Source organism: Delphinapterus leucas, chromosome 1 (assembly GCF_059928025.1).
Source record: "Delphinapterus leucas isolate spDelLeu-1000000601 "Yukka" chromosome 1, BTC_Dleu_Yukka2, whole genome shotgun sequence".
NCBI lineage: Eukaryota > Metazoa > Chordata > Mammalia > Artiodactyla > Monodontidae > Delphinapterus > Delphinapterus leucas.
In genome coordinates, this window is record NC_143129.1 from 158,451,377 (window position 1) to 158,463,726 (window position 12,350).

Sequence of the window (12,350 nt, forward strand, 5' to 3'; positions counted from 1 at the left end):
GAATAAATCCAAAGGAAAGGTGTAAAAAAAAGAAAGGCTTCGTATCTTTTCAACAGGGCATTACATCTTGGAACTCCCATATTTAGAGAGCGTTAGGTAGGTGAAGTGAATGAGACAGTGGGCCACATCCGTTTCTCTCCTGCATTTCTGAAGGGAGTAGTTAGACACTGTGCTCACATTTAGCACAAGTTGTATTTAATTTTTCTTTGTATCTACTTTTTAAAATCCCCTTTCTCCTACTACAGAAGGAGCATTTTGAGAGCAGAGTCTATGTCAGTTTGTTTACCACTGTCACGCCATCCCACTCACAATTCCTTGGCATTTAGTGGAGTTTTAATATCTGATGAATGAAGCATGGGATGTGGGCTGCTGACACTGGGTGCATTTCCGTGGAGCAAAAGCCCAAGGAGGAGCCCAGGCATGAGTGGTGGCTCAGGTGCAGTGGGAACCCCTAAGGAAAAGAAAAAGCCAACTTAGATCCCACCATTCTTGGCAACCACACTCTCCAGGAGTCTTCCTTTGAGTCAGTGTTTATACCATGGAGACTGTTTGAAGGGCTAGAAGTTAAAACATTCTCTCTGCTAGCTATGGACTTTTTTCTTCACTGGCAGCAGATGTCCAGGTATGCCAGAACCTAGAGCTTGTGGCCACTTTTCCTTCCTTTCAATATCATCTCATAACACTGGAGTCAATGCTCATAGCAGCACTATTTACAATAGCCAAGACATGGAAATAACCTAAATGTTCATCGACAGATGTATGGATAAAGAAGATGCAGTATATAGATATATACAAGTATATATACAATGGAATACTACTCAGCTATAAAAAAGAATGAAATAATGCCATCTGCAGCAACATGGATGGACCTAGAGATTATCATACTAAGTGAGGTAAGTCAGACAAAGACAAATACCATATGATATCACTTGTTATGTGGAACCTAAAATATGATACAAATGATCTTATTTATGAAACAGAAAGAGACTCACAGATATAGAAAACAAACTTATGGGCTTCCCTGGTGGCGCAGTGGTTGAGAGTCCGCCTGCCGATGCAGGGGATGCAGGTTTGTGCCCCGGTCCGGAAAGATGCCACATGCTGTGGAGTGGCTAGGCCCGTGAGCCATGGCCGCTGAGCCTGCGCGTCCGGAGCCTGTGCTCCGCAACGGGAGAGGCCACAACAGTGAGAGGCCCACGTACCGCAAAAAAAAGAAAACAAACTTATGGTTACCAAAGGGGAAAGTGGGGGGGATAAATTAAGAGTTTGGGATTAGCAGATACAAACTACTACATATAAAATAAACGACAAGGCCCTACTGTATAGTACAGGGAATATTATACTGTATATTCAGTATCTGGTAATAACCTATAATGGAAAAGAATAAAAAAATATATATATATATGAATCACTTTGCTATATACCAGAAACTAATACAACATTGTAAATCAACTATATTTCAATAAAAAATATACAATTGATAGTGTCCAAAAAAAAAATTGTCCCTTGGATTTGGCAATCGTTTCTTAGATAAGACACCAAAAGTATAAGAAACAGAAGAAAAATAGGTAAATTAGACTTCATCAAAATTAAAAATTATTGTGCATCAAAGGACAATATCAGGAGAGTGAAATGATAACCCACAGAATGGGAGAATATGCTTGCAAATGATATAGGTGATGAGTCTCCTGTCCAGAATGTGAAAAGCACTCTTAAAACCCAACAACAAAAAGGCAAACAACCCTATTAACAAATGGGCAAAGGACTTTTCTCCAAAGAAGAGATACAAATGATCAAAAGTTCATGACAAGATCAATGTCATTATAGCACTTACATGTGGAACCTAAAAAAGCTGAACTCGTAGAAACAGAACATAGATTGGTGGTTTTCAGGGGATGAGGGGGTGGAGGAAATGGGGAGATATTGTTCAAAGGGTATAAACTTCCAGTTATAAGGTGAATAAGTTCTGAAGATTCATTGTTAATAATATTGTATTATATACTTGAAGATTACTAAGAGAGTAGATTTTTTAAAAGATTTATTATTTATTTATTTTATTTTTGGCTGTGTCGGGTCTTAGTTGCAGCATCTTCATTGAGACATGTGGGATCTCTCATTGTGGAACCGGGCTCTTTGTTGTGGCGCACGGGCTTCTCTCTAGCTGTGTCGTGCCGGTTTTCTCTCTCTAGTTGAGGCGCGCGAGCTCAGTAGTCGTGCTGCGCGGGCTTAGTTGCCCCACAGCATGTGGGATCTTAGTTCCCTGACCAGGGATCGATCCAGCGTCCCCTGGATTGTAAGGCAGATTCTTTACCACTGGACCACCAGGGAAGTCCCAAAAGTAGATCTTAAATGTTTTCACAACAGAAAAGAAATGGTAATTATGTGACATGATGGAGGTATTAGTTAACTATGGTGGTAATAATTTTGCAATATATAAGTGTACTAAATCAAGACGTTGTAGACCTAGGACTTACACAATGTTATAGGTCAGTTATATTTCAATAAAGCTAAAAAAAATCAATGTCATTATGTCATCAGTCATTAGGGAAATACAAATCAAAACCACAATGAGTTACCACTTCATACCCACTAGGATGGCTATGATTGAAAAAAGAAGTGAAAACAAGTAGCAAATATGTGGAGAAACTGGAAGCCTCATACATTCTTGGTGGAATGTAAAATGGCGCAGCCACTCTGGAAACAGTTTTGTGCTTCTTCAAAAAGTTAAACATAAAATTACCATATGACCCAGCAATTCAGAAAGAAAAAAAGAGAGAGAGAGGGAAAGAAAAAATATTTGAAGAAATAATGGCCAAAAAATGTCCTAATTTTAAGGAAAAACATTCATTTACAGATCCAAAGAACTCCAAGTAGGATAAACATAAAGAAATCCACATTTGGACACATTATCATCAAACTGTTGAAAGCCTAAAACACAGAAAATTTTGAAAGCAGCAAGAGAAAAACAGCACATCAGAACTCACAAGTAGGTTCTCGGCCAAAATAAAAAGTAAAAAAGGGGAATTACCTGGTGGTCCAGTGGTTAGGACTTGGTGCTTTCACTGCTGAGGAGCTGGGTTCGATCCCTGGTCAGGGAATTAAGACCCCGCAAACAGTGCAGCCAAAAAATAAAAAAAGAACTCTTAAGTACAGTTCTGACAAGCCTTTTCTCAACAGAAACAACAGAGGCCAGAAGGCATTTGAATAACATAATCAAGACGCTGAAAGAAAAAAAAAACAAAAAACCCTGTTCACAAAAGTTTCTATGTCCAAAAAAATTATCCTTCACAAATGGATTATTTTTTTAGTTTAAGTAAATTGAATTTAAAAAAATAAATGAAGATGAAATAAAAACTTTCCCAGATAAACAAAGACTGAGAGAATTCATTGCTAGCAGACCTGACTTACATGAAATATAAATAAAGTCCTTCACAGTGAAAGGAAATAACACCAGTGGTAACTTGACTCTACAGAAGGAAATGGAGAGCACCAGAAAAGTGACATATGTGGGTAAGTATAACCAGGGACTTCCCTGCTGGCACATTGGTTAAGAATCCGCCTGCCAATGCAGGGGACACGGATTCGAGCCCTGGTCCAGGAAGATCCCACATGCCACAGAGCAATTAAGCCCGTCTGCCACAACTACTGAGCCTGCGCTCTAGAGCCCGCGAGCCCAACTACTGAGCCCACATGCCACAACTACTGAAGCCCGCGTACCTAGAGCCCGTGCTCCACAACAAGAGAAGCCACTGCAGTGAGAAACCCGTGCTCACCGCAACTAAAGAAAGCCTGCACGCAGCAACGAAGACCCAATGCAGCCAAAAATAAATAAATAAACAAATTTATTTTTTAAAAAAAGAACCGTACAGGGACTTCCCTGGTGGCGCGGTGATTAAGAATCCGCCTGCCAACGCAGAGGACGCAGGTTCCATCCCTGGTCCGGGAAGATCCCACATGCTGCAGAGCAACTAAGACCATTTGCCACAACTACTGAGCCCTCATGTCACAACTACTGAAGCATGCGCACCTAGAGCCCGTGCTCTGCAAAAAGAGAAGCCACCACAATGAGAAGCACGTGCACCGCAACAAACAGTAGCCCTCCTCGCCGCAACTAGAGAAAGCCCACGTGCAGTGACGAAGACCCAATGCAGCCAAAAATTAATTAATTTTAAAAAACTGTACAAATATATATTCTCTTTTCTCCTGTTAATTTCTTTAAACGATATAAGATTTTATGAATCACTAATTATAACACTGTATGTTGGGTTTATAACATATATAGATGTAATACATGTAACAATAATAACACAAAGGAGGGGGTATGAAATGAAGCTATATTGGAGCAAAGTTGCTATATTTAACCGTTTTTAAGCTAATATTAACCTAAAGAAGATTATAGTAAGTCAGGATGAATACTGCAGTCCCCAGAGCAACCACTCTACTTACAAATATAGTTTGAGTAAGTAAAATGGCTGAAGTTCTTGAGTGAATTTGGATGACTCAATAAAATACCATTTAAAAAAGATCAACAAATAAATTTAAATGGTACTCTAAAAAATATTTTAGCACAAAAGTAGGCAGTCAAAGAGGGAAGAGAAACAAAAGAAAACAGGATAAATATAGAAAATAAATAGCAAAATGACAGGCATAAAGCCAGCCATATGAATAACTACACTAAAAGTGAATAGACTAAACAATTCAATCAAAAAGTAGAGATTGTCAGATTGGATTTTTTTTTTTTAAAGCAAGATTCAAAAAAAAAAAAAAAAGCAAGATTCAATTATATGCTATCTATGAGAGACACAAATCAGATTCAAAGACACAGGCAGGTAGAAAGTAAAGGGATGGAAAGAGACCATGCAAATTGTAACTCTAACAGAGCTGAAGTGGCTGTGTTAATGTCAGAAATGTTACTGGCAATGAGAGGAATATTTATAATGATAAAAGAGTCAAGACATCAGGGAGATGTAACAACTATAAATCTATACATACCTAACAAAGAAGTCCCAAAATACATGAAGCAAAAACTGATAGAATTGAAAAGAGAAATAAACAATTATAGTTTTGGCTTTTCAATACCTCACTCTCAATGATTGATAAAGGATATATATCCTGAATATATAATGTACTCCTACAACTCAATAATAAGAAAATATATTATCTAATTTAAAAATAGGCAAAAATTTGAGTAGACATTTCACCAAAGAAGATATGAAGGTACAAAGAGCTAACGAGCACATGAAAAGATGCCCAAGATCATTAATCATTTGATATACACAAATTAAAACAAAAATAAGATACCACTACACAGTCACTAGAATGGCTATAAAAAAAGATAATAACAAATGTTGGTGAGGGTGTGAAGAAATTGGAGTCCTCATACATTTCTGATGGGAATGTAAAATGGTACAACCACTTTGAAGAGTTTGGCAGCTACTAAAATTTAAACCCTATTTATGACCCAGCAATTCCCCTCCTAGGTATCTATCCAAGAGAAGTAAAAACATATGTCTACACAAAGATTTGCACATGAAGTGTTCATAGGACCATTGTTCATAAATAGCTAAAAAGTGGAATCCATTGAATATCAACTGGTGAATGGATAAACAAACGATAGTATACCCATACAATGGAATGCTATTCAGCTATATAAAAGGATAAAACTTACATGCTACAACATAGGTGAACTTCAAAAACACAATGTAAACACAATCACAAAAGGCTACATATTGTATGAATTCATTTTTATAACATGTCCATAAAAAGCAAATTTATAGTCACTGAAAGTAGATCAGCTGTTTGCCTGGCCCTGGGGGTGGAAGAAGGGACTGACTGAAAATGGGCACAAGGGAACTTTTGGGGATGATGGAAATGTGCTAAAACTGGGTTGTGACTTACAGAGTTGTCAAACTGTAAGTTTACTAAAAATTATCCAAGTACACACTTACAATGGGCATATTTCATGATATGTAAATTACACCTCAATAAAGTTGTTTTAACATTAATCACATTCAACAGGTACAGAAAAATCAGCTTTGGTTTTCTTATCCATAATGGAGGAGTAATAATAATCATTTCTACCTCATACGGTTGTTGCAGCATTAAATAATTCATACAAAATGCTTAGCAAATGGCAACAAGTGAATCACAATCATTGTTAGCCGTTATTGGTCAAGAATAGGCTATGTTCTAAACTGGGAGGTAACAGGGTTAGATTTGTCTTTTAGAAAATCACTCAGGTTGCAGAGTGGTGAATGAATTGGTGAGATGGAGGTGAGGGAATGATGTGTATACAGTTCTGCTCTCTGCCTCTTGTCTGTTTGCAGGCAAGAGACAATGCAACCTGAAGTAAGCCAGAGGCTGCAGAGGTGGAGACAAATGAGCCAGGAGGTGGGACAGAAGGGGCTGGGAGGTCACTAGGACGACTCCCCGGCTTTTGCCTTGATGACTAGGTGGCTGGCGGTGTTCTTTCCTGTGGTAAAGGAACAGGTGTGCAGGAGTAAGGATGGATGCTGGTTAGGGGTGTGCTGAGTGTGAGATGGAGACCGAAATTCGGGAGCCTGTGGAGCTGACATCATGGAAGTGGACAGGTGAGGGCGAGCAGAGGAAGAGGAGAATGAATAGGAGCCTGCGGAGGGCCAGCAGGGGAGGAGGAGGGCTTGGGCAGATGTGGCAAATCAGATGCTTGGGCAGGATTTTCTGACAGACATCTGTAGTGAGTTTGGTCAATTCTGTTTTTTGTTTTTGTTTCGTTTTGCTTGAAAGGTGCTTAACATGTTCTTTATTGAGACATAATTCATGTACCATAAAATTCACCACCTTAAAGTGCTCAATCAGTGTTTTCTGGTACATTCACAAAGGTGTGCAATCATCATCACTATCTAATTCTAGAACATTTTCATCCCTCCCCCTAAGATGCTCCATACCAGTCACTCCCTGTTACCCCTGCCCCCCAGCCCCTGGCAACCACTGATTGACTTTCTGACTCTGTGGATTTGCCTATGCTGGATATTTTATATAAGTGGAATCGCATAATATGTAGTCTTTTGTGATTGGCTTCTTTCACGTGCATAATTCTTTCAAGGGTCCTCCATGCTGTAGCATGTGTCTGTACTTCATTTCCTTTTACTGCATAATAATCTGCTATATGAATATACCACATTTTATTTATCCACTCGTCAGTTGATGGACTGTGGGCTATTATGAATAATACTTTTATGAACATTCTTGTACACGTTTTGTGTGGACTTACATTTTCAATTCTTTGGGGCATATACCTAGGAATAGAATTGCTGGGTCATATGGTAACTCTGCATTCAGCTTTTAGAGGAACTCTGTCTAAGTCTGGTTGTATCACTTACCAGCTGTGTGACCAAGGGCAGATTGTTTCACTGTTCTGTGGCTCAGGTTCCTCATCTATAAAAATGAGACAATAGGGCTTCCCTGGTGGCGCAGTGGTTGAGAGTCCGCCTGCCGATGCAGGGGACACGGGTTTGTACCCCGGTCCGGGAAGATCCCACATACCACGGAGCGGCTGGGCCCGTGAGCCATGGCCACTGAGCCTGCGCGTCCGGAGCCTGCGCTCCGCAACGGGAGAGGCCCGTGTAACGCAAAAAAAAAAAAAAAAAAGAGAGAGAGACAATAAAGGACATTTTTGCTGTTTCCAAAGCAATTGAACCATTTTACATTCCCACCATTAATGTATGAGGGGTCCAGTTTCTCACGTCCTCGCCAACACTTGTTATTGTATGTCTTTTTTATTATAGCCAACCTAGTTGGTGTGAAGTGGTATCTCAGTGTGGCTTTGATTTGTATTTATCTGAGTATTAATGATGCTGAGGATGGCCATGGTGTTTTCCTATGTTGAGATTTGCTAGAACATATCATTAGGGTTTTTTTTCCCCATTAGGTTGTTTTCTTCCTGTTGATCTACAGAGATTTTCCAGATGGAAAGCTGATTTTTCCTATATTATAGTTCTTATGTTATTTATTAACACGGTCCAATGCCCCCATTCTATCATCCTGTAGGATTGATTGTGCCCTTTCTGTCATATATCGTCTCCAGTGTTTTTGGTCTGTATCTGGGCTCTCTACCCCTTTAGAATGATCCTGAATTAATTCTATCCTATTTAATATCTATAGTTTAATGATAAATTTTTATATCTTGTATCTTGTTCTTTTTTCAGAATTACCTTGTATATTCTTGGGTGTTTACTCTTTTGTATGAATTTTATTTTATTTTTAAAATTATTTAATTAATTTATTTTTATGTTTATTTTTGGCTGCGTTGGGTCTTTGTTGCACGCACAGGCTTTCCCTAGTTGCGGCGAGCGGGGCTACTCTTCATTGCGGTGCGCGGGCTTCTCATTGCAGTGGCTTCTCTTGTTGCGGACAACACACCTAAAGCACACGGGCTCTAGGTGCGTGGGCTTCAGTAGTTGCAGCACACGGGCTCAGTAGTTGTGGGTTGCAGACTCTAGAGCACAGGCTCAGTAGTTGCCGTGCAGGGGCTTAGTTGCTTTGCAGCATGTGGAATCTTCCTGGGCCAGGGCTCGAACCCGTGTCCCCTGCATTGGCAGGCGGATTCTTAACCACTGCGCCACCAGGGAAGCCCTCATCTGAATTTTAGAATCCACCTATCAAATTACATGAAAAATCCTCATACATTTTTACTGGAATGAATTGAATTTGTAGATTTATTTTAAGGGAGAAGTGACATCTTTATGATAGTATTCCCATGCATAAGCATGTTATATCTCTCCATTTAAAAAATATTTGTTTTATAACTCGGAAATACTTTGTATTTTCCTCTGTAAATGTCTAGCATGTTTTTTTAAAGATATATCCCTAGATACATGATCATTTTAAATGACATTGTGAATGGTAACTTTTTGCCTATCACATCTTCTAGTTTCTTATTCCTATTACAATCAGTATGGTAATCTGTTGATTTTTGTATGTTGATCTTATATCTAGTAGCCCTGCCAAACTCTTTTATTAGTTCAAATAGTTTTTCTGTAGATTTCCTAAATTGACAGTAATATAACCTGAAAATAGAAACAGTGTTGTCTCTTCCTAATTCTTATCCCTTGTATTTATTTCACTTATTACATTGGCTAGGAAGTCGGGATAGTGGTGATTAGTAAGGTGACAGTGAGCAATCTTCCTTTGTTCCTGACTCAATGGAAATGCTTCCAAACTTTCATCTTAAGTATAAAGGTTAGGTTTGGGGTAGATACCTTTTAAAAGTTCCCTTCTATTCTCAATTTGCTAAGCATTTTTATAAGGAATCTCTGTTTCATTTTGTTGAGCGGTATTTTTGAGTTTTTGAAAGGATCATCTGATTTTCTCCTTTATCAGTTAATTAGCAAATCACAGTGATAGATTTCCTAATGTTAACTTATCTTTCTGTGAGTAAAGTGAAAATTAATATCGGACCTGGGCTGATGCAAGCCTGCCTGACACTGAACTTGGTCTTCCACAATAATGTTTCCTTAGAAACAGTAGAGTTAAGATAAAAGGGGGTTATAGTGTACACTTCCTTTGTTGTGTGCTTAAATTTTGTGGGGTTGTCAATGGGCTTACACATCCAAAATGGTGTAAATTATTGGTGGGAAATAGAGGCTTCAGCTTCTATAAGTCAAGGTGACCCTCACACACCTTGGCTCTCCTGTACATGACCTGTGGGTAAGTGACAAAAGAATCTGTGTACTTGGGTAACTGCTGGGCCTCCCAGGAAGATGAAAATGGCATCTGCCATATATCCTGCTTTGTATTCTAGATTAAAATCTATTTGTGGGACTTCCCTGGTGGCCCAGTGGTTAAGACTCCATGCTCCCAATGCAGGAGGCCCGGATTCCATCCCTGGTCAGGGAATTAGATCCCGCATGCCGCAACTAAAAATTCCGCATGCTGCAATGAAGATCCTGCACGCAGCAACGAGGGTTCCATGTGCCACAACTAAGACCCAGTGTGGCCAAATAAATAAATCAATATTTTTTTAAAATCTATTTGTGGGCTTCCCTGGTGGCGCAGTGGTTGAGAGTCTGCCTGCCGATGCAGGGGTCACAGGTTTGTGCCCCAGTCCAGGAAGATCCCACATGCTGTGGAGCGGCTGGGCCCATGAGCCATGGCCGCTGGGCCTGTGCGTCTGGAGCCTGTGCTCCGCAACAGGAGAGGCCACAACAGTGAGAGGCCCGCATACCGCAAAAAAAAAAAAAAAAAAATCTATTTGTGTCTCATGGGTCTGATCACCAACTTGAACCCATAATCACAGTGGTGGTACTGCACCTTCCATTCTAGTAGTCATGATATATGATTTTTTGTAAGTTGCCAGATTCTATTTGTTAGCATTTTATTTTAGGATTTTTGCAAATATATTCATGAGTTTGGGCTAAATTTTCTTTTCTCATACTAGCATCCCAGATTGGTTTGACATCAGTTATATAAGTCTACAATTCTTATCTGCAATTCCATAATTCAAAAAGTTCTGAAAACTAGCAACAGGTTTTCTTTGGGGGAAGGGGGTACATTTTCAGCAAACTCACCTGGCCACTAAACTTGATCTGTGAGGCTATTTACAGTTTTTATTTGTCCCACTTAGTATGTTTTATGGCAGAGATATTAACATATTTAATTGTAGGGGACTGGTCCCATCTGTGCTGAGGGTGTTTATACACAAGTTACACACTGCATCATCTTTCTAAACTTCCAAACCCCAAAAAGTTTAAGATGAGGATAGTGAACCATTTTACCGTAATAAACTGTTCAGATTTTCCAGGTTTTTTTGTGGGGTTTTTTTTTGGCGGGGCGTTGGGAAGCAGTGTATTTGAAATAGTTGGCATAAGATAGGGATAATTTGTTTCTTTAAAGTGTGGAAAACTTGTTTGTGAAGCCAGCTGGCTTTCATGCCGTGTGTGTGTGTGTGTGTGTGTGTGTGTGTGTGTGTGTGTGCGTGTGTGTTATTGGTGGTGGCGGGTAACTTATTTTTCATGCAATTAATTCTTTGGGGCCATTCTGCCCTGCATTACGCAACTGGGCCAAGCCTTCCTGTTTCTCTTCAAGGAAGTCTGATATTTCAGTTCAAAAATATTGGAGTCACTAAAGACCAGTTGTTATTGGGCAATTTGATTTGCAGAAACTACTGCTTTTTGGCTGGACAATTTGGGAAGAAAGAGGCTTTCAGGGATTGTATTTAGCATGGTTATGGAGACAATGTTTTAATTTTACCTCTAGAGGGCAGTCATAGATCATAAATTGGTAGGACTGTTCTAAAAACCATTACCTAAAAATAGATTAAACTGAGTGCCCTTCTTGCTATGTATTATTTCCCTCACTTTACAGATGAGGAAACTAAGCCTTAGAAAAACTAGGTGATTTGCTTATTTTACAGCAGTTTTAAGCAGCATAAAGCAGATCTGGGATTTTAACCTCGATCTATTTCCCACTAAAATCCATACTCTTAACCACACTATATTCTCATTCTCTCTCTTTCATTCTCTCTCTCTCTTTCTCTTTCCTTTCCTCCCTCCCTCCCTCCTTCCCTCTCTCTCTCTCTCTCTCTTCCCAATAGAAACAGTATATCAAACTGGTTAAATGTACCAACTCTTAACAATTCTAAAGTCAGTCTGCTTGACTAGGGAGGCTGGGCCTCAGTGAGTACCTGCGGAGCATAATGGCATCAGGAAATTGAGTCCCATGAAGAGTAAGGCACCTAGCACCCCTACCAACCTCTGGCTCTATTGCCAGCTGTGTGACCAAGGGAAAGTTATTTACTTGCTCTGTGGCTCAGGTTCCTTATCAGTAAAAATGAGGTGATAAAAGGAAATTTTTGCTGAGTCTTGAGCATATGCAGTATACTGCATGACTCGAGCCTGTATTGCTAATAAAATGCAAGAAAACAATCAATCAGGGTCCCAAAAGAAGGAACCAAAATGCATCCCTCTTGGAGAACTGATCAGAATCAGCAGAAAACAAATCAACAACAAACACAAAAGCCAGCCTGGGGCTTCCCTGGTGGCGCAGTGGTTGAGAGTCCATCTGCCGATGCAGGGGACACGGGTTCGTGCCCCGGTCCGGGAAGATCCCACATGCCGCAGAGCAGCTGGGCCCGTGAGCCATGGCCGCTGAGCCTGCGCGTCCGGAGCCTGTGCTCTGCAACGGGAGAGGCCACAACAGTGAGAGGCCTGCGTACCACAAAAAAAAAAAAAAAAAAAAAGCCAGCCTGATGATGAACTTGTTACGTTTGTGATCTGTGTTTCAGATGTACTACTTGGACTCAACCTACTGGACCTACTGGGTCAATAAAGTCCTTAAAAGCCACAAATGGAATTGGGGCTCTGCTTCATTAC

At 39.9% G+C, this 12,350-nt stretch overlaps 1 protein-coding gene across 1 annotated transcript in view; it reads right to left on the reverse strand.

The window, feature by feature from the left end:
* LOC111175461 (polyadenylate-binding protein 4) overlaps window positions 1-12,350 on the reverse strand; it is a 36,276-nt gene that overhangs the window by 1,476 nt on the left and 22,450 nt on the right. The window lies entirely within an intron of this gene.